General features: G+C 28.8%; 1 protein-coding gene across 1 annotated transcript in view; it reads left to right on the forward strand.

Moving 5' to 3' along the window:
- Positions 1-6,690: 6,690 nt before the first annotated feature.
- Positions 6,691-22,944, forward strand: part of bent (projectin protein bent) — a gene marked incomplete in the record, with an annotated part of 246,334 nt that continues 230,080 nt past the window's right edge. Inside the window, 1 exon segment of the mRNA XM_067045412.1 lies at positions 6,691-6,814.

A 22,944-nucleotide genomic window follows, 5' to 3' on the forward strand; every position in this document is an offset into this window, starting at 1 on the left:
CTTTTGTTTTATTTTCTTTGTGATTTCAGTGATTCCTATTATGTCATTTAGTTATTTTCTTTTTTGTTGGAAACAAATTGTAACTTTTTTTTTTATTTTTATGCTTTTGTAGTTTACGAATATTATGTCATAAACTGGTAGGGGGGAGTTATAATACGGCAAGGCGTATTGTCCGCCTTAATACTCCCTACCCATGTAAATAAACAACCAGAATGTATATAAGAAGCATTAAGAGAGCAAATAAAACAGTGTTATTCCTGTAGTATTGCGTACCGTTACTCTGCCCAATTTCCTACTTTTTTTAATATTATTCCTCCGACTACGCATAAGTTATATATATATATATATATATTTTGTTGATCATAATAGAGGATTTTTACAATGAATTTACCTGTTAACAGTGCAGAAAATTGAAAAAATAGAGAACCAAATCAATTTAGAATCGTAATTGTCTAAAAGAAATTTAAAAAATCATGTATAGTACAAGTTAATAGTAAATATTTACACATGAATTTGAAATGATTTTTTAAGAATATAATCCTATTTACGTAAGTAAAATGAAATTACATTGGGTTACTGGCTTTACTACTGTTTATAATGTTAATCAATATATGCCTATTTATTTGATTACAATGATCCAATAAGTGAAGGAATAGGTGTTGTTTAAAGGAAAGAATGGATGAGGACTGGCTGGAGATGGGAAGAGAATTCCAGAAGTACGACGAAGGATTTGCTAAAGAAGGCGGTTCAATATGAGGGCATATATAAATCAATCGGTTTGGATCTGCTGTTTAATGAGTGGATGAATGAATGAAGAGTGAGGTGATCAATAGGTAGGTTTTTTTGATTTTAAGAACTTGGAATAGGAAAACACCAAGGAGGTATTGTCTTCGGGAGGTTGGATAGAGCCACTTCAACTCAGTATAGCGGGAAACTTGAGAGCGCCTTGGAAACCCAAAGATAAATCTTACAATTTTAAAAAGCAATTCATGAGTCTCTTCAGTCTCAACTCTAGTTCTGCAGATAGCCCTCCATAGACCAAGGAACCGTAGTCGAACTGGGGGAAAACGAGATAGGATATTAGCAGCTGACGGGTGTTCTGAGGAATGGAATTCGTAGAAATTGTTTGAGTACAGTTATGGATTTGCGTGTGATTTGGGAAATGAGATTATTCCAGGAGAAGTGTTGGTCGAAGTTGACTCCAAGATTTTTTATTGTAGGATAGAAGTGAATCGGTTGGTTGTTAAGGAAGAGTAGAGGACAGTAAGGGAGGGAATGATGGAGGCGCTTGGAACCAATAAGAATGGCCTTGGTTTTTTCAGCATTTAGGCTCAAATCATTGTTAAACGCCCATGAGTTAATGCTGTCAATATCTTCTTGTATCTTTTGGATGGCCCCAAGCATCTCGGAGGAATGGAAGGATAGATAGATTTGGAGATTGTCTGCATATAAGTGGTATTGTGTGTGGTGAATGGAATCAGGAAGATCGTTGATATAAAGGGAGAAAAGGGTTGGTGAAAGTGAGAATCCCTTAGGAAACACCTCATGTCAGAAGAAGGGGAGAGGAAAGAGGTTTATTCGGAATGATGACTGTTTGGGAACGATGGGACAGGAAGGAGAGGGACCACTTTAGGACAGTATTTGACATGGAAAGGTTTTGAAATTTATTGAGGAGAATCTTGATGTTAACTGTCGAATGCTTTCGAAAAATTAAAAAGAACAAAAATTGATATATGATGATTGTCTTTAGCGGATTAGAGGCTTTGGGATATTTTCAATAAAGCGGATTGTGTGGAAAGTTGAGAGCGAAAACCGGATTGGAAAGGATTAAGGAGAGCTTTTTGGTCGAGAAAATTATTAAGTTGGGAGTGGACTAATTTCTAGTGGCTTGGCTAAATTGGATAAAATGAAAATTGGCCGAAAGTCGGAAACTGTAGAAGGAGAGGGTACTTTGTTCTATGGGGAATTTTGAAGGGAGAAGTTGTAAGTGTGCAGAAAGGCAGGAAGAATAGTGGGGAGACAAAGTTTGATGATCTTTGCAGGAATATTGTCTGGGCTGTAATTGTTAGTTTTGGACTTAAGGACTGCTGAGTTTAAGTCATCTGGGGAAACATTTAAGAAATAAAAGTTATTGGGATCAAATGGGATTTCAGGGATGTGAAAAGATGATAATTCGCGTAAGGTTGTTGAAGGAGGAGGAAAAGCAAAGAAAGCATTAAGCTCGTCGGGATCAACAGGGTTATACGGACATAATTTAGAACTTATAACGGAGAGGTTCTAAAGGACTTTCCATTTGGATTTAGGATCAGGTGCTTGGGATAGGATGGTGTGAAAGTATTGCTCCTTGGCGCGGCGTAAGGATGTTTAAGTAAGGTTTCGGAGAGATTTAAAGGTGGAATAGTGCTCTGAACTTCTGGTGCGTCTGAAGCGTATTCTGGCCGCATCTCGTCTTCTCATTAAATCTCTTATTTCTGAGTTGATCCAGGAAGCCGGAGAGCGTTTGAAGGTACGGGTTGTTAGAGGAGCCTGTTGGTTTAGGAATTTAAGGAGATTCAAGGATTGGCATTCGACCATTTCTTCAATGGATAAAAGTGAAATGATAGGTCCTAAGGAGAAGGAAAGTTCATCAAGGTAGGGACCAATGTTTTCTATGGTTAAAGAATCAAGGTTTCGCCAACTAATTTTCTTTGGTATAAGCAAGGGAGTGGGAACATTGCAGGAAATTTTGGTGAGGTCATGGGAGGAATGAAAAGACATATGAAGTTGGGAGGAGGATAAAAGGTTCTGTGGGGAATCAATAATAAATAAATAAATATATTGATGAATAAAAAAATGTAAGTTTACAATGTGTTTAATTTTTAATTTCAAAAAGTGGACCAAGTTTATGGATAAATAGGGAGATATTGCACTTTCTAAAATGTATTACTAACACTTGAGTGTCAACATTTGGTGTGATTTAAGACTTTTATCGTCGAAGAGAAGAAACACTAAAACATATAAGAGTGAAACCAAAATAAATAATTTTTTTTTGTTTGAAAATTTTATGAAAAAGATTGATGTTTCTTTTTTCAAACTTACTATACATTTTCTCTTTATATAAAAGTAGAGTAAAATAATACAAAACAGATGTAAACGGAAATTTTTATTGAATAGGAATCTAACCCAAAATAAATAAATGTAAACCAGGTTTACCGGACAAAATTACCCCCAGTTTCTCGTGCCTAATTATCTTCAGTCATATTTTCGGGAATTTCGAATAAGAAAGAGATTAATAGTTAAAACTTACATTCTGTTATTTATCTAAAATGGAATTTTAGCATACGCTTACATTTATAATTTGAGAATAAGCAATCTAGCCCTAAAAATTTGAGAATTTTTATTGTTCAATAGAATAACTTGAGAAAGAGAATGAAAAATACCAGAACCCCAAAGATTATTTTTTTAATTGAACTTTGCAATCATCAACCGGAAGGTGTAGTTCTCTCATTTCCCTCCCACCCCTTTCACTACCATTGATGTGCAACACTCAGAAACACAAAACTTCAGATGAGAAATGTTATCTCTCCTTGAGGGATCCTCAAAATAATTCACGTAAAGAAGCTATAATTATTAATAGAAAATTAATTCTTTCTTTCGGTTTCATTTGTTTCGTTCACGTTCGTTTTATTGTAGGTTTATTTTTATGAAAACTTTTAAATTTATTTTTTAAAATAAAAATAAGAGGATAATCTGATAATTAATGACAAATCAGTTATTTAAAATATTTCTGTCTGGTAATTCATGTTTGATTTTTGTTTTTCCTAACATCTTTCTTGTAGTAATTATATGTTGTAATGAATTATTTGAGAATAAGAAGAATTTATCCTTCCTTCAAAAAATTGCTTTTTAGAACCTTGTAAATAGCATATCAGGACAAAAAAAATTATATCTTTAATATTTAAATAGAAATTTCTTATATAAAAACAAGATTAGGTAAATGATATTGAGACTGAAAGATAGACAAGATAGATTGTTCACACTGAGAATTTGATATGACGAGTTAAAAACAAAAACCAGTGCCCTTGTGTTCTCTCCTAATGTGTGTCCATACATCAGAGAGTACAGGTTTTGTGCTTTAATGGAAACTAATGGAGGTATGAACTATGAAAACATAAATTTTGATTATTTGTTTATTCTCGTAAATTATTGTTCCAAATCGATTTTAAATTGTATTATAAATGGATTTTTAAATGTATCAAACTTATAGTGTTCACCAAAGTTCATTAAACAATTTACCAGTGTTGATTAAATGAAGGGAAGAATAGAGCGATCAGAGTTCAACCTACCCCCTTGCTGGGGTTTTACAAATTTAAAAGTTATGCTGTCCAAATCCATTGTCCAGAGACTGGATTTCGTGCAATTGCATCTTTTGTTCCCTAGCTTCAAATTCTGCCAAACCTGAAAGAAATTCAAATCATGGAAAAGATATTCACAAATAACACTAATTTTGAATTGAGGTGTATGAAGATGACCACGAGACCTGCTAATGTAAAATGTCATTAGAGTGCTACCAATGTGTAGTTTCTCTACACACCTGCGACACTCCATTTTAACTAAGATCAAATTTACTGAATATATTATATAATATACAGTTGTAAATTTCAATGAAGATCGTTTAGATAAAATAAATAAAATAGAAAAAAAAATGAAATGTAATAAAAGGTTTTTAGGGAAAATTAGAAAAATCAATATAATATAATCAGTAATTGTCGGGGAGAAAATATGAGTGTTTTTATATATTAACAATTTGGGAATAGGTTAAGGAAAGGTTATGATTAACAGTTTTGTCGTTAACAGGAGAAGATTCTAATTGTATGTAAATAATTTGAGAGAGGGATCGTTTACCATGATTAGGGACGGTGACTAAATAGAAATACTGTCGGAATCAAAAGAGTTGTTTAAAGATAAGGAATGTTTGGATAATTTGGAAGCAGTAAAGTTACGGTAAGAGACAGAATCATCCCCTTATACAGATCACTACCTCACACCCTCTATCTTTCTGATAACATCTATTAACACTGGAATGAAAGTATTGTCGAAATTTAAAAAGAGGTTTTAAGATAATGTTTGGATAATTTGTTATAGAGAATGTTCCATATACTTGTCTTTCATTATTGCGTCTGAGTTTGTTGTGACTAGTGGGAATTTTAATTTATTTTTTTATACTGATATACCATAAACCTCCATTATTTCAAATAAAATTTAAACGAAAATCAATTGGTCTAATCAATATGAAATTAAAATAGTTTAAAAACCAAAGTGATCTTAAACTTTTGACCGGTAGTTGATAGTGGTTACAATTCATTCTCCTTCTAATCATATTTTGAGTCTAGCCAAGTAATATTAGACTATTGGCAAGGTGCCTTGATATAAGTAATGCACACGGTTGCGAAATAGTGATTATTTTCATCAGACTTTTTTGTCAGAGCATTAAAACAGTAAAATTAATCTGAATAATTTTTTTTACTAAAATAAAAATACTTTACAGAACCTCAACTGGTAATATCAATGTAAAATTATAAATAAATTATTATAATTTACTTTAAATTTAATTCTCAGAATTCAAATTTTGTTTTCTAATTTAAAATGCAGTAGTTATCTTATGTGGTGTATTTACTTTAATTGCAAAGGATCGATAATTAGCCAACTTGAGATTATTATTATAATTCTATGTCATCACTTTTTATCTCAAAATAAGCATTTACTAAAAAGTACATCAACTTATTAGAACATAATTCATCTATAGTCAGTTATATTTTTAAAACAAACTGTTATCGAAATATTACAATATGCCAGTTTTAGGCGATAGTTCTAGTTTGCATTCATGGCATATGTTTTATATCAGAAGTCAATATATCCACTCTTGGAACGTTATTATTTAAAAATTATTATAGGACCATCTCATATAGATAAATAATTTTTTTATTGAAAATGTTAATTTGTAAAACTTATTTGACAAAGAATAATTTATATTTTAAAATCAACAAGGTTTTTGCTTTAGAATTTTAATTTATCAATAAACCTTTACTTCTCAGAAGTGGTTATATTAATTGTCGATAAATTACTCCTCATACTACTGTGTGAGGAGAAAAATAATTGTTTTCAAATCAATTCTGTATTGTTTTCCAACTATACATTCCATTCCACATCGAGCTAAATTTACAGATTGGTGACTCATGTAGTGATTCTTGTGCAACAGGACTCAGAATCTTTCTTTAGTTGATTCATCATTAAATCCACCTACACAGGTACCAGAAAACCAAAACATCTGTTAACTCTATTAATAACCTAGATATATATTACAAATGTTTGGCTAATTGATTTTGTGATTATCGCTGGAAGATATTCCAGATTTTTTTTACTGAGACATACTTTTTATATTTCATACTTGTTCATAAATAACTATATATTTATGATAAAGTTACGTGATATTTCAACCTGATTGGAATAATAATAAAATTCCTCTGTGATGACTCTACCACCAGTCTTATAGGGGATGTAGTCATTTATCAGCATAAAGGAAGTATTTATCATAGTATCCGATTATAGTTTCGGTGAATTCGAAAAACAAATTTTGTAATATTATAAATGTTGGCATTGTGATTCGAAGCTTAGAAAGGCTGAATGAAGATGGAACGTGACAGAGTGTATAAGAAAGGGCCGTAAGATGAGAGTGATAAAATTAGACTGGCAACTCCAGATCTGGGAGGAGGGTGGGAGCACTGAAGCTCCCAGTAGCCGACATCTCGCCACCAGGCACACATCTTCGCTAAAAGTAAGTATCATCTTATCTACTACTTAGTTATTTTTTTTCAAATTAAAATAATTACTAAGTTATATGTTTAGACTATTATGGCGCCCAAACCTCAACCGTCCTTCTTCAGCTTTCGAAATTTTTATTATTTCACACTGACATGTTTTTCTATGTAGTAGAAAATGATAAGGCTGCCAATCGCCATATTTTATCATTATTATAACCTATTTCCCGAAGGAGCTGATGAAGAGGGTCTATATTTGTGTCCTAACAGTCGGGGAGGGGGAGCTAGAAAAGGGGCAGTTTAAAAATAAGCAGCCTAGATATTTTGAGGGAATCCCTAGTTCTTTGCCAGTCCATTTCAACAACTGCCGACTGCTCTTCACGTTCAATCTGGAATTCGAAAATTACGTAAGTCATATCTCACATAGTCAACTCTATACAATCCAAATATTTTCAAACTTAGTCATTGCATCTGACTATGTCTAGCAATTGGAAGTGATTATGTATATGATTCTATACAGATACATTTATTTGGCCATACTGAAATGAAAATATTCTCGATTTAAAATTTAGTTAATCTGAGGTTAAGTTTATTGTGTTGGGAATCTTTTGCTGAATCAAACCGTTAACGAATCTAAGTCACCTCAATGATATATAAAATAATATATTAGCAAATAATATAAATATGCAAACACAAGCAATAATCTAATCACTAATTTTCTACATTGTTTATCATATTGTATGTATAATATTGAATCTGTGAGTCATCAAAGAGGCAGGGACCCGTTAAGCATTCATAGATATCTATTAAAGGTTTAATTCAAAAACGGATTTAATTTTGAGTCGATTTTAATATTTAGGTATTCAAATAACTTTGGAAAATACCACAAAATATATCCCTTCTAGGAAAACATGCCAATATTTAATCATGTCAATATTTTTATTTGAATTAATGAATGATTTAAAATTTATATTTATATTGTAACCTGATGTAAACTATATTATTATTCGGTAATATATCCTAAGTTTCAATAAATGGGTAATATGTGAAGCTATTTTTTTTTTTTTATATTATCAGTTAAATATATCACTTAAATGTAGGATATTGAGACTTGACTTGTTCAATTGTGCAATTTAGTCCAGACCGAGTTTATATTTTCGTAATCAGATAGGTATATATTTATTGGTTTCATATCTATTTTAAATTATCTTATATTGCAAAGATTCAACTAATCATCGCTTGGCAGTTTTCTCTCAGGCTCCCAAATTATCTCAGTTGTTTATTGGATTTTGTAAAATGTAAAATATATTCGTTTTTGTCGAGAATAAACCGAAAAAAAAATTAATTAAATTTAATTAATTTAAAATTTATTTAGTGTATTTTTTTTTAATGTAGTTGTTAATGGATGTTGCATTCCAGACAGGTTTGAAAGTAATGTTATGATCAGATCCTATAAGATAAAATAATTTTTTTTTTTTATTTTAAAAAGTATATATACATATTAGGAACAGGTAGTATTCCCTTTAATAGAACTTACCTGTAAACTAACTTTGTAAAAATAATCATCAAACAAATGATTTAATTTTGAATTTTTTAAAAATATCACCATAGGTAATTTTGTTTAAAGAGAAGGAAATTTTTTATATTTGTTACCTTCTAATAGCTGAATTAATCTTTTCTTCATTTCTCTCAGATCCACCTTAATTAACGATTTCAATGTGTTTTATATGTAATCGTATTATTAGATTATTTTAACTAATATATTCATCATGAAGACTTAGTTTTAATTGTTTTCAACTAAGTATAATCAATTGATGGATTTATTTTATTTTTTCAGGCTCTTCTACCCTATAAGATTGTATAATCATTAAAAGTATTACAGGTTTTTTTTTTTTTTAATGAACTTAAGACTCATTAAAAGTACAAAACAAACTTGATTCTTTCTTTATAATGTTCAAGCTTAGAAAAGTTATTTCGGTATATTTTAATCGCGAAGGATGTCGAGAGAACAAAATATTAATTAAAATAATATTCTGTGTTGAACTCTCTTGAGTAGCGCTGCTTAAGCAAAATTGAATTCATTCTCAATTAGCAGAAAAAAAAGATGGTCTGTTGACTGTAGCAATAAATAATTGAAACAGGTGTTCAAGTTAAAAAAAAACAAACAATGAAATGTTACTTTTTATCGTACATAGCAACTAATCCCTAATTCTGATGTATATAAAAAATATTAAACGCTGTTTTTGTACGTATTCTCGATTAATTGTTTTTTTAAGTTGAAAAAATATTTTATAACTAGTCAATATATTTTTTTTCATATAAATGTTATTAGCAAAAGGAAACATCATTTGTACAAAATATACGATTCCTTCTTTGTTGGATTGATATCTTGATGAATTTTAATTTTTTTATTTCGCAAAATACAATGAAATCCAATTATGAATCGGTGACGAAATACTTCGTGCATGTTTAATTATCAACGTAAATATGAAGGTTCTTTAGCCCATACCTTCTGACGATCTTATTGTTTTTTATTATTTACGTTGTTTATGTCTGGAGACAGTATTGAAAATCACTAATCAAGGAACGATAATGATATTTTTTATTTGACTAGAGTCAATCAATCAACATTATTAAAAAAATCACAGTTAATCAAATCAATGTTTTTATTCTAATCCTATAGATGAGTAAAATCATTAATATGATACAATATTAATATTAATAAAATTTAATTCCTAACTTACTATTTTATTACTGAATCTTGTGGTTTTATTTAAATTCGACTAATATTTCAATATTGATATTTAAATAAAATTATTCACTAAGGACGACATATTGATAATTAGTTCAAATTGAATCTACCCTCCCCCTCTTTTGTAATAAAAATTAAAATTAGGTACTCATTATAAACTGATCTATGAAAAATAAAACGGATTTTTCATTGGATGAAAAAAATGTATACAAAAAATGTGCTAGTTCCCTTTGTCTTTGGGACGATCCTGTGCGAAACAAATAGACAGGAGTAGAAATGACGAGTCGTCAAAAATAAGAGTGGGTATGGGTATAATAATGAACTTAGTCACACAAAATTTCGTTTTTTTTAACAAGTTTTAGAAAAAAATTACGACTGTTTCAGATATTTCATTTCTTGTCCTCATTTTTCTTAAAGCGGTCATCTTACCACAAATCCATTATCTCATAAACGAAAATGACTTTGAAAACTAACTGACACAAGTTGAATTAGAAGGAGAAGCTTGGAATCATAGGCAAAATTTATTTAGGATATCACAAAGCAATATAACAATTGTAAATTATCGCCAAAAGTTTTGGAATTTCGGACAACAGCGCCAATATCAATATCAAAGTAAGAGCCATTTGGAAAGATTACCTGAAAAAAGGGGGAGATATCAAAACCAATGTAATAGCAATATGATGGCTGTCTATTGCTCGCTCTTACAGAGGGATTATCTTGATCAAATATTTCATACGCCATCGTATACAAAACAGAAATTTGTTGAGAATAATTTTCATTTAGTTTGATCAATTCTATAGGATTTTCATACATGGTTCCGTTCCAATTCTAACAGTTCATGAGTGATTTTATAAATAAATACTCAAGTTTGAGTTTTTCAACTTATCTAATTTTTATTAATATTTGCTAGGCGTTTCGAAATACATATTATATTTTTTTCCAAAATGCGTCAAATAAACAAATTATAGCAGTCTTTCAGGCTAAATAATTTTCCTTCCCCCCGAAAAAAATTGTTTCTTTTTCTTACGATACTCGAGTACGTATACACTTTATTTCAAAAACTGGAGTCGATCCAGCAAATCTGATATTTTTCTAGAATTTAGAGGACTAGAATTATTTATTTACATTATTATTAATAGGGAATTAGGAAGCTTATGCCGCAGAATTACTATTTCCCTGTTTTATTGATCCAGAATTTTTATTTTTTTAAGTAACAGTAATTATATTTATATATTAATTATATAAAGTTCAAATACTGATCAGTACAGAGGCCTGATTCATAAAATTCAGCCCTTAAAACATACATCTAAAAGTAATTTTAAAAGTTAGTTTTTATCACACTTAACTCAGAAATGCATTTCTGGAAGTCCTAAAACTTTCAGTGTTTAGCTAAATAATTTTATAAAGTAACAATTTAGGTCTTTTGTTAATTCGCCTATGGCTCCTAAACGGTACATTCGTAAATCAATGAGTATTCAATTCTACGAACGTATAATGAGTAACTTAACTTGTGAGAAAGTGGTTTGCCATAAACCATAAACCGTCGTAAACAAAAAAATCAATAATTTCAAATTTCGCCAAAAATCAGAGATATAGTACTACATATGTAGAAACATTTAACAGAGGAACGAATTTCTGGCCGTCCTATAACGGTTATTAAATACCTAATTAGTTTGATACAGTAACGAATTACAAAAATTTAGGCCTTTTGTTTTTATTTTTGCCTATAAATCTTAAAGAGTAGGGCCTATAAAACCAAGCGAAAGTTGTAGTATATTAAAATATAGAACATTAAATTTTGCGTTAAGTGAGTACTATAACGTAATGATATGGTCAACTCATAAATTACTTTCATGGATATGAACTTCAGACCATCAGAGGATGGCTATAGGAGCTTATCATTTGACTGAATTATTTAGTTATGCTTAAGATTTATAGATAAAAACCAAAAAACAAAACAACTTAAAATGTCAAAACTGATAATTTTATCAAGCTAATTAGTTACTTAGTAACCGTTTTAGGACGGTTGGAAACGCGTTTCCGACTTGACAAAAGTTTAGAAAAAAGTATTTGATTTAAAAAATAAATATTTTTAATATGGATTGTTTTATTTCTTATTTTAAATGATTTTTCCTGTCTTTTGAAACCAAATACTAATGATCTATAAACAATACTTAGGTCCCTTTAATACAATATTATTTCGTGTTCAACTATAAAATCTTTCACGATACTATATTGTTCGGCTGCTGTGTTTTTCCATTCCATTAGATGATGAATGAACAATGGCTTACTTGATCAGATGAAAATTTTAAATTTTAGAGAATTCTAGCCTTTAATTTTAATTTGCAGTTTCTAGCTTATAATTATTTTTAGTAAAATGTCTGAAAGTATGGAATCTGAATATCATTTTTATTCCGCAAAAGTTAGACCGGTTTAATCCTAGATATGAATTAATTGAATAAAGTACTTGATCCTATTATGTTATTCGTCACTGGAAGATTTTAATATTGAAAAATACTTTTTCATTCCTTGGCCGTTCAAAAAGTGTAAAAAAAAAAATAAAAATTCCCCTACTAATTTGATCGATCGAAATTATCACTGAAACACGTGGTGATTTTAATAGCATCAAGCTAAAGTTACGAAAATAAGTCTTCATAAAACAGTTTTCATTTCGAACAAAATCATTGCTAAGGGTAAATTCCTCCCTTCAGAAAAAGGATAAATTAAAAATGAAAACTAAAAACTTATAGAGTAGTGGTTGATTTCCTTTCTTTCTTATTTTATATGAGATATTATAAAAAAAAGTATTACTAAATGATAATTTTACATAAATATTGTACACCAATGATAGTAAAAAAAAAATTATAAATTATTAATATTTGTAAGAAGTTTTTCGAATATTAATGGATTAAAACATTGCGGTCAGTTTTATGACCAAAACATAATTCCATTTTGTAGTTAATTTAAGTGATAAGATTTCGAAAAACTCATTTACATTGAAAATATGACAGCATTTTTTTTTTGGCTTATGCTCATATAGTAAATAAAGGAGAAGAGTTATAATACTATACAGCAATTAAAACAAGGAATTATGTTTGATTTAATTCCATTAAGAGTAATTCCATTAAAATAAATAGCATAAGTAGAGTGGTAAATAAATATAAGCCATAATCGCATTATATTAATTGATAATTTAATACATCATTACAAATTGAAAGTATATTTTATCCTATTAACACGAAATCACATGCCGTGGAATTACGTAGTTTGATGTATACTGTAAAGGCATTGCATTAAAGTCGTGCGGGTTTGGGACAAGGCGCATTTTCTTACCTGAGTTTTTTTTTTTCTTTTCATATATTAGTTACATTCTATTATTCAATAGTAACGGTATGAAATTTAAATTTTTTAAAATTAATTATTCGCTCAATTTCGCACTCGAAGTTTTTTTTTTTAAATAACGTATTCTCAAGATATTTATTACCTAAGACATTAATTTTACTTTTTTACATATTAAAGAAAAACAAAATTATAATAAAAAAATCAATAATAATATTTAATATAGTATATATGCATCATTCATAAAAATAAATAGATAGACAAATTAAATAATTATAAAACAAGTAAAAATCAAATAAGGAAAATTAAAGTTGAGTAAGTAAAATAAAACAAATTATTTTGAACACTTTCATAAATGTAAATAATGGATATTTACATTATATAAGATATAATTAAATTTCAATCTTCGATCTTAGTTTGTATTACGGTAGAATTTTAAAACGTTAATTTATTACATATATTGCAGCTCATCTCCTTTCTCCTGCTATTTTGATTGCTTGTATTTTATTTTTTATTACTACCATTATATGTAACTATATTAATTTTGGTTTGCCCAAAGAGTCAGTATAGTGAATTTAACAACGATATTTGAGGATTATTCTATCAAATATCGATAAATCCACTTTTAGAAAATTATTATAGGAGAATCTAAAGTAGATGTGTTGTTTCATTATTGGAAACAGTAATTGGTAAAATCTATTCGACAGGGAAAATTTAAAATAAACTGAATAAGGATTGGTTAAAGAATTTTAATAAAACTTTACTTTTGTGAAATTAACTTTTGATAGAATATTCCTCAAATATGTTTTAATACTTATTTTGTAGTTGATAAATATTTCTTATGGCGATCAAAACCTATTTTGAGTTCTTTGAATATCGATAACATCGAATACTGTCAATTGGATGTCAGTGTAAACAATTAATATTCGGCTTATGGAATTACCAATATTCATCAAAATAATATTGTAATTATGGTAGTAAGGCATAATAGAAATATAAAAAGTCATTATATTATCCGCTTCAAAACAATTAAGTTGCTTAATGTTTTTTTTAATTCCTCAAATCCTCCATTAAGGATCTATACAGTCCTGGAGTGAGAGCGTCAATATTCATTTCTTAGGGCCACCGCAAAAGAAATATTAACCAACCCAGGTGGGAAACGAGCCCGCAACCTGAACCAATCGCCACCCTCACCCCAACCCAATCAGATATCAGATTCCCTAACTTATTTCTTTTATATAAAATCCCCTGATGAAAAACAATACAAATAATTGCAAGTGCCTGAGGAACAATACCTGTAGCATACAGTAATTGATTTTCCTGTATCTTTTATAATATTTCACCGAACTAATATTTCATTTCATTCAGTGAAACGTTTTTTTAGATTACTTTCCTTTTTTACAAAATAACATTTCGAATGTGATAGGATATTAAATGTTTAAATCTTATTAAAATAACCGTTACATAGAAAATATTAGGTAAATGTATTTTTTATATTATCGAGACCTTTAATTCATGAAAAATAAATAATTACAGTATGTATGTTCTTTTAACTATATATTTATAATATGCATTAATTATGATGGATTAATTTCGAAAACAATTAATTACACAGGTCGTTTACATTTTCAATGACATGTCTTTTCTGCTCATTTCATTAACAGTCATCAATATTTAAAAGTAATACCTGCTTTTAAATTTATTTGACATAGCTGTTAAACAAGAATAATAAATTTCTGAAACACTATTTGTCTTTTTTTTTTTTTTTTTTATAAGTTATTCATAATAACTTATATACAACTGGATAAGAATTATTAACAAAATGAAAAAAATACATTTTCCCTATAAACATTATTGGAGGCAAAGATTTAAATTTGATCAACATTGCGACCTTTGTCATAAGGAATTACATACTAGCATTAATTTAACATATTTAGACATTTAACCAGGGGTGTGTTAATAATATTTTTTTTTTGTTTATTACGGGAAATCAGGAATCGAATTTTTGATAAATCTGTGTTTTGAGTTGTATTACTGTTCAATTTTATTTCTCAGCGACGATTTATGAGAAAGAAAAATGTTTTTCGACAATTATTAATATTTGTAAGATATATCAATCCATCAAAGCATATCAGTAAGTTTTATAACCAAAAAAATTATTTTTTAAAAAGTTTAAAATAAAATCAATGTTTATATAGTATTATAGTGAATGATAGTGGTTTTTACGAAATAATAGTACCTATATACTCCACTTTCTTAGGCAATATCTCTCGTTTATTATTTTTATATTTATACATTTTTTACTTATTATCAAGTAATTGGCTACAGCTAGCCCACCAGAATATGGAGGCGGAAAATGAAAGTCTCCCCCCACCCACTACAGATTCAATTGACGTGACAAACAGTTGAACTGCAAATGGCATTTTTACTTTCGTTTGAACGCAAATGTGAAAATTCATTAAAAATACTTGGGATTAAAGCTGTGATTAAATAAATGAATTAATAATTACATTTTGGAAAAAAATACATAAGCTAGTTTTATAATGTTTAACGTATTAGGAGGACGTTATTTTCAAATTACACCAGTACAACGTGAGTTCGACCTTGCTCTATCCTTAGTTAGAGCATCAGTATACTGTTAACTATTATAAATTAATCGACTACATTCATGAAATTACCATACTCAAATACATGAAAACCGCTTCTTATTAAAACAACGGTTATTATTATTATTTAATCAAAGTTTTCATATTTTCCTTCCTTTAACGGTTATTGCTTTTTCACGTGGATACCGAATTTCAAACAGTATTTTGTTGGTGTAAAAATTAGTAATTTTAGATTAAAATGGTGAATTTTACCTCAATCTGTTATATTCTTGCCTGGGGGCTATTACTGTTAACCATTCTAAATGAATTGACTTCATTTTTGAAATAACTACATTAAAATACCTAAAAACCAATTCCATTTAAAATAATGGTAATTATTTCATCAAAATTCAATTTTGTTCCTTCCATTAACAGTTCTTCCTCATTCACGAGGTTATCAAATTTCAAACATCTCATTGATAGCAACATACTAGTACTATAATCATGAAATAACTACACTAAAATATAATACATATTTTATAATACATTATAAAATATAAACCGTTTCTCTTCAAAATAACGGTTATTATTCATTAAAATTTTAATTTTGCTCGTTCCTTTAACGGTTATTGCTCTTTCATGTAGTTATCGAATTTCAATGTTGTTTGTATCAACATTAGTAAATATAGATTAAAATACTTGGTTGGACCTTGGTCTGCCATATTCTTGTGGGCGAGCTATTACTGTTAACCGTTATAAATGAGTTGATTATATTGATCATATTCAAATAAACAAAAACTGTTTCCGTTTTAAATAATGGTTATGTTTTATGGATTTTTAAATCAAATTTCAAAGAGCATCTTGTTGTTCTGATCCTTAGTAATTATAGATTAAAATACTTAGCTGGGACATCAAAATATGCGTCTATAGAATGGTATGCAGATTGTATGACAAGCGAAAGAGTTTTTGGCTTAATGCACAATGAAATATATTCACCTATTTTTTTTTTTATTTATTTTTTTTGGCATTATTGCATTTAGGCCACAATGTTCTCCAATTACGAGACCAAAGAGGTTTTATCTAGAGATCCTCGTCCTTTCCCAGTGGGAATAGCAAGATTATTTCTGTAGGGCCTCGACCAAAATAATTTTAGCTCCTCTGGCATGAATCCGCGCCGATATGGTTCATGCAAACTGGCCCTTTTCCAATCCCCTTCGCCTCCTGTCCTCAAATTAAACGCTGTATTTGTGATAAAAATCGTTGATAATAATCCATAATTATCTATCACACTTCAACAGGTATCTTTTTTAAATTTATTAGGCAGTCTTCAACCCCTTCAGGCAATATAGAGAGTCAGCTGTTAAGAAATATATTCACTGAAGCGCCTTAATCGTTTTCTGACATTAACGACAACGTAAAATGTTTAGGAGGAGAAAGAACACTTGTATTATTAATGTACATTACCGTACCTAAAAATACTACATGGTCCTATTCATTCTTGACTTTCAAGATTTAGAGATAGGCAAGGATGTCCTCCAGTTCGCATAATTATGGAAATAATTATTTTAAGTTTTCTCTGAAATACCTAACGACGTTGTAACTTAATCTGACCTTATCTGGGATCCTCAAAATATATCAGGGACGAATAACTTCGGCATTGTTCGCTTCTTTATGTGTTAATCATTATCCAATAGAAAAAAAATCTTGGTATTATAAAAATCTTGAATCACCTTTAGATTTTTACTGATGCGACACTTGTCTTTTCAAGCACAAGTAAAGTGAAACAAAAAAAAAATCGGGTTTTATTGGAAACAACATCGGCAGAAACTTTAAAAAAATATAATTTTTATACCAGTAACTCCACCCCTGTCCAACTTATGTCTCATGAACCTAGAAGAGGAGGAAGTTAATTCAGCAAAAACCTCTTGGGTAGAAGGAATTAGGTGAAGAAACTTATGGGAATGGATTTTGGGCGCCAGTTAGATGGACTTTAGAATGATCTGCCTTCAATTTATTTTTAGACTGCAAACAAATGTTTATAAGAATTATTCAATATTTTTGTGACATCCAATGTCTTTTTTAGCAGATAATGTTAAAGAAGTATTAGGACTAAGAAAAAATGTATAGCACCCATCTCTGAAAAATCTACCTAAATACAATAATTTTAGTATCGATTTTTTTTTTATAAAATTTTTATTTATTAAATTAATTTGTTTAAATCGTTACACCACTCCTAGTTTCATTAGGCTCAGAAGCCGCCTTTGTAAGAGGAGACACCTGGTTATAAATGTCATTCTGAAAATAGATGGAAAAATAGTGACCACTGTTCTTCAAGGTAGTCTTATATAATTATACATTATATAATTTTTATTAGCTACAGATATTTACTGTCCCGATTAAAACGAGTTTTGTACAGAACTTATCTCATGTTATTTCTCCAGATATTTATTTACATAATCAAAATATATATTTGAGACATTAGTCGGCGACTTGGGATTTTTTTTGGGTTACTGACTCTATAAGACTAACATAAATGTAAACATTTAAAAGTACATTCATAATCAATGAGATGCTGAATGAAAATGATTCAGAATACGTAATAATAAAGCATATTCAATGACTATTCTATTATGCAAAATATAGATTAAATAGGAAAATATTGCATTCTGTTTTTGCAAAAGAATTTTTTTTTTTTTAAAGTTCGTTAATGTTCATTGTGCTGATAAAAAAAGGGAATGGTACATTTAAGTATTATTATATATGGTTCACATAAATTTGCGTAAAATGATCGGAACTACTAAAATCTAAAATAATGATTTTATTATTATTATTTAATTTGCAGATTATTCGTTTACTAGTAGATAAGATTGAGTGTATATGTTATATATAATTACTCGTTATAATAAAGTGATGCAATAATCAGGTTATGAAAATAGGATGTATGATGATTATCAGGAATATTTAGAAATTCCGAAAGGGGAGCGGGGGGGGGGAAGGAACGAAAGGGGAAATTTATATTATAAATTTTAACCTGTGGAAGAACTAAATTAATCTTTAACAAATATATAAGGTTGTGTACCACAGATGGTTTCTGAGAAAAAAAATCGCAAATTTTCTTTCCAAACATGATATGTGAAACGTACAAATGGAATTGAGATGCGTTAAATTATTTAAATATCAATCATAAAAAATATGGAGTATTCCTAAAGATACGAGGAGGGTAAACAATTCGTTTTAGCTTTATTTCGTATGACACTAAAATTTACTTCAATAAGATGTAATTCTATTTGATGAATTAAATTAACTGATTAGATTGGATAGTAAGAGGGTTGGTAAGAGAAACATTGAAGGAAACAGAAATACTTACTTAGCAACTACCTACATGGAGGGAGCTCGAGAAAACATTGAACTTTATAATAAAAATAAGAATTTTTATTTTTCATGAAAGTTTTATAATTCGGAAGAACAAAACCTCTAAATAACTATGAAGATAATCTTTCTTAAATAATTAGAAATAATAATGAATAAGATAAAAAAATAACGTTATGAACAACATTGACAAAAGGAAATGAAATATTTATGGAAATTAACTGTGACCCACTTAAGTTCTCACAGCGTTTAATTATTAATAGAAGGTAAAAATATTGGGTTATTACTAGACGTTTTGACCTTCAGCGAGATAAAGATTATGGGGAGATACTTTTAAAACTCTTAACAAATTTTCATACCTGGGATCCTCAATATATCAGGGATGAAATACTTCGACACTACTTGGTCAATGTTTGTTAATCTAATTTATTTAATTTTTTTCGCAGCTTTATGCGTTAATCACTATCCAATAGGAAAAAAATATTGACATTCCCTACAACTGAGATAACAAAAATCCTGGAATTATAAAAATCTTTAACCACCTTTAGATTTTTACTGATGCGACCCAACCTATGTCCTATAAACCTAGAAGAGGAGAAAGTTAATTCAGCACAAACTCTATTAGGTGAAGAAGCGTATGGGAATGGATTTTGGGCGCCAGTAAGATGGACTCTAGAATTTATTTTAGACTGCTTACAAATGTTTATAGAAATCATTCAATATATTTGTGAAATTCAACTATCTTCAATACTATTCTAAAACTTTTATTGAGCTCAATATTTTCATTTTTATATTCCATTAAATGTGTTAAACATTGTCGGTGTAGTGAGATTTTGTTGGGTCGGTCTTTTTTAGAGATGTTGGATTTACTATCTTTGATCTGCTTAAATGATTTAAATTTTTCCGCTCTTATGACGGATTGGTTGGCGAAACATTTATGCTTAGTTTTTAAATATATATTGCTATATGTAAGTTTTTTTTTAAAATAAAACAAAAGTATATCGAATATTAGTAGATACTTCATATTGATGAAAAAATTCGCATTTTGAAAATAAATATGTATGTATTTAAAATGTAATAAGGTTTGTAAATAAAAAGAGAATATTATTTAACGAGATAAGAGAGGAAAAAAGTCTCATAGCTGATTTTCTTAAAAAACGTATAGTAGCAAATTGTTTGTTGCATTATTATATCTCTAACAACCATTCATAATTTGTTTCAACTTCATTTTTCATAGTCGTGAACTTTGATGAAGTGTTTTCGAAATGTTTCAGTAATTTTATTTTGTTTAACGGTCACTTGGATTTATTAGTCTACTTAGACCACAGCAAAAATTATCCATTTTTTCTAACATCAATTAATAATCTAATTTTTGAAAAGTGCCCATCAATGCTTTTACTAACTGAGCCTATGAAATAAAAATTGAAAAGAAAAACAAGTAACATTTAAACATATTTGTATAATAATGTGTTAAATCAAACAGAAATCATTGTTATACAGCAAATGGAATTCAAGAACTTAACTATAAAAAATACATAAACAACGTTTGTGGCATCCATTGTGCATAATTTTTTTTTTTTAAATTGCTAAAAATAAATTTGAGAAAATATTTCTTTGATAATTTGAGAATTAAATAAAATTAGTTTAAATCAAATGAAAATTATAGAATACACAGAGAAAGAAGGGGAAAACTGGAGGGGGTCGATCTATTTTGTGCCAGGATCGAATTACTGCTATATGAGGAGGCCGCGATTTGCTGGCAACCTAACACAAGGCCTTCTTTCATTTATCCGATGCATATCGCTAACTAAAAAAAAAAATATTATCCACTTTATATTTAAAATATGAATATCTTATATTTATTTAAAGTATGAATAGTACACATATGTTTATGTTTTTCTCTAAATGGTAATAAAATATATGATTACAAAGTTAAAAAAAAGTATGACACATACCCTGGCAAATGTAGGATATTATTCGACTTTCAAAACGTTTTATTTTCCTTGAGAATGGAATTTCGTATATTATTTTTTTTCGAATTAACCTGTGTATTATTTTGTGTTTTTTGCTAGTAAACATGGCGCATTCATGAAAATATGTTTTAAAATTAGTCAAAAAATATATTTAAAAACAAAGGCTCCTAGTGGTTACCGTTCAATTTTAAATATAATTTTAATCTATTTTAGACGGGAGGACACTTTTAAAAATTAATCATTGATTAATGATGAAAATTTGATAAAAATAAACAATCAGACAATGTTTACTCAATTTTTTATTTTTTTTAAATAAACGATATATTTCATAAAATAGGTATTTCACTCCAATGGTATCATAATATTACTTACAGAGAATTAATTGAGTCCTTTTTTTTTTTTTCTTCTTTCCCAAGTAGGAGGAAAATTCCTTCCCGGGTTTAAGCCTAGACGCTATTTCGTCCAAATTTTGATGTATAAAAAAGAAATTAAATTTATGAGGAATACATTTAACTATGTCTAACTTAATAACACATTTTATTTTCATGCTTGCATAAAAAAGCATCACTACCTGCAGTAGAGAAGAAGAAATAAAAATATGTTAGAATAATTACTAAAATGAATGACTAAATACTCATTCATTTGTAATTAAATGTTTTAACAGAGTGAATAATTATCTTCTTTTTTTAAGGTTAAAATATTTTTCGAAAGCTCCAAAACAATTTTCAATGGGAAAGACATTTGATTAAACTAAATACTTTATAAAGGGATACTTTATATAGGGACACCTATTGTGGTTTTTATTAAGTTCTAGACTTTCTTTATGATACTGGTATAGTCGTTTCGAAATGATTTTGTCTTATTTAACTCATTGGCTTATTATATATTTCTTTTTTATTATGAGTATGCTGAGCATTGGTTTTAAATCATTTTTATTTTTTAAATCAATGCTTGTTACAAATTTTACAATTGTTTACATTTAAGGCAGTTAGTAAATTCATACTGTTACATAAAAGAAATGAAATAAACAAATTTTAAAAAACATCATACTCATACGTTCAATGTTTACACAAAGTTTGGTAACCTACTCATCCACCATTGCTCTTATCCGCTGTTATTGTGTTAGTTTCTATTTTATTTACATAAAGATGGTATTTTTTTTAAAAGGAGGGTAGCATCATATTTGATCAATTTAATACCCGTTCCTTATTGTCTTTTTTCATATACAATTTATTTTTATTCCTTATAATTGTATTTTGTATCTTATATTTGTACAGTAAAAGCCCCCTGCGTGTCTCTATCGCTGTATTTCGTGTACTTAGTAGCATCTTCCCCGTGTCTATCTCTAAGCTACATCAATAGAAAATTTATTATTAAGTTTTAATAATTTTTAATAGGACTTAGAAGGATGAATAAATAATCATAATTTAAAATATACGATTAAGCGCGTTGCAGGTATTATACAGTGTCCATTTCAAAGTCAATACAATATAAAATTTATTATTAAAGCTTTAATAATTTTAAAAAAGACTCAAAATTGGGAGATATGAAAAAATAATACATATAAGGTTAAATAAATAAAATGGTGGAAGTGGAAGAGCGACAAGGAGGGGATAAGGAGAGGGAAGGAGAGAGGGGAATGTTGATGGAGTGGGAGATGATGATTAAAACCTTGATAAAAACTCATTCTTTAATATTAGTCATTCGCAACTTCTTGTAAACTTAGTTTCGGTTGTTTAGAACAGAATAGTACAGTTCTGCTGCGCTTGTCAATACGGAATTATATTTATATCGGACGATTACAGGTTGGTAATTGTATAATCATTTCTATTATATTTACAAAAAAATAACAAGACGATATTATTCAGTTATTTTATAGTTTTGAAAACTACAATGTCAAATTCTTATTCGGTTCTAAGAACAGGGTAACATACTACAGCTGTAGTGTATTATTGTAGAGTCCGGTATCACAAACACATTCTGACTTTAAAATAGACCCTTCAATGGTGAATTCGAGTTTAAAATCAGAAACTGACCTTAAAGTTCAAAAATAACTTCCAATGCATGGGACAACAAGTATAACCCACCAAATATTTCACATAAATTCTTCACCCATTTCTTTTTAAAAA

Source organism: Halyomorpha halys, unplaced genomic scaffold (genome assembly GCF_000696795.3).
Source record: "Halyomorpha halys isolate HHAL.00 unplaced genomic scaffold, Hhal_1.1 Scaffold1088.1, whole genome shotgun sequence".
Taxonomy (NCBI): domain Eukaryota; kingdom Metazoa; phylum Arthropoda; class Insecta; order Hemiptera; family Pentatomidae; genus Halyomorpha; species Halyomorpha halys.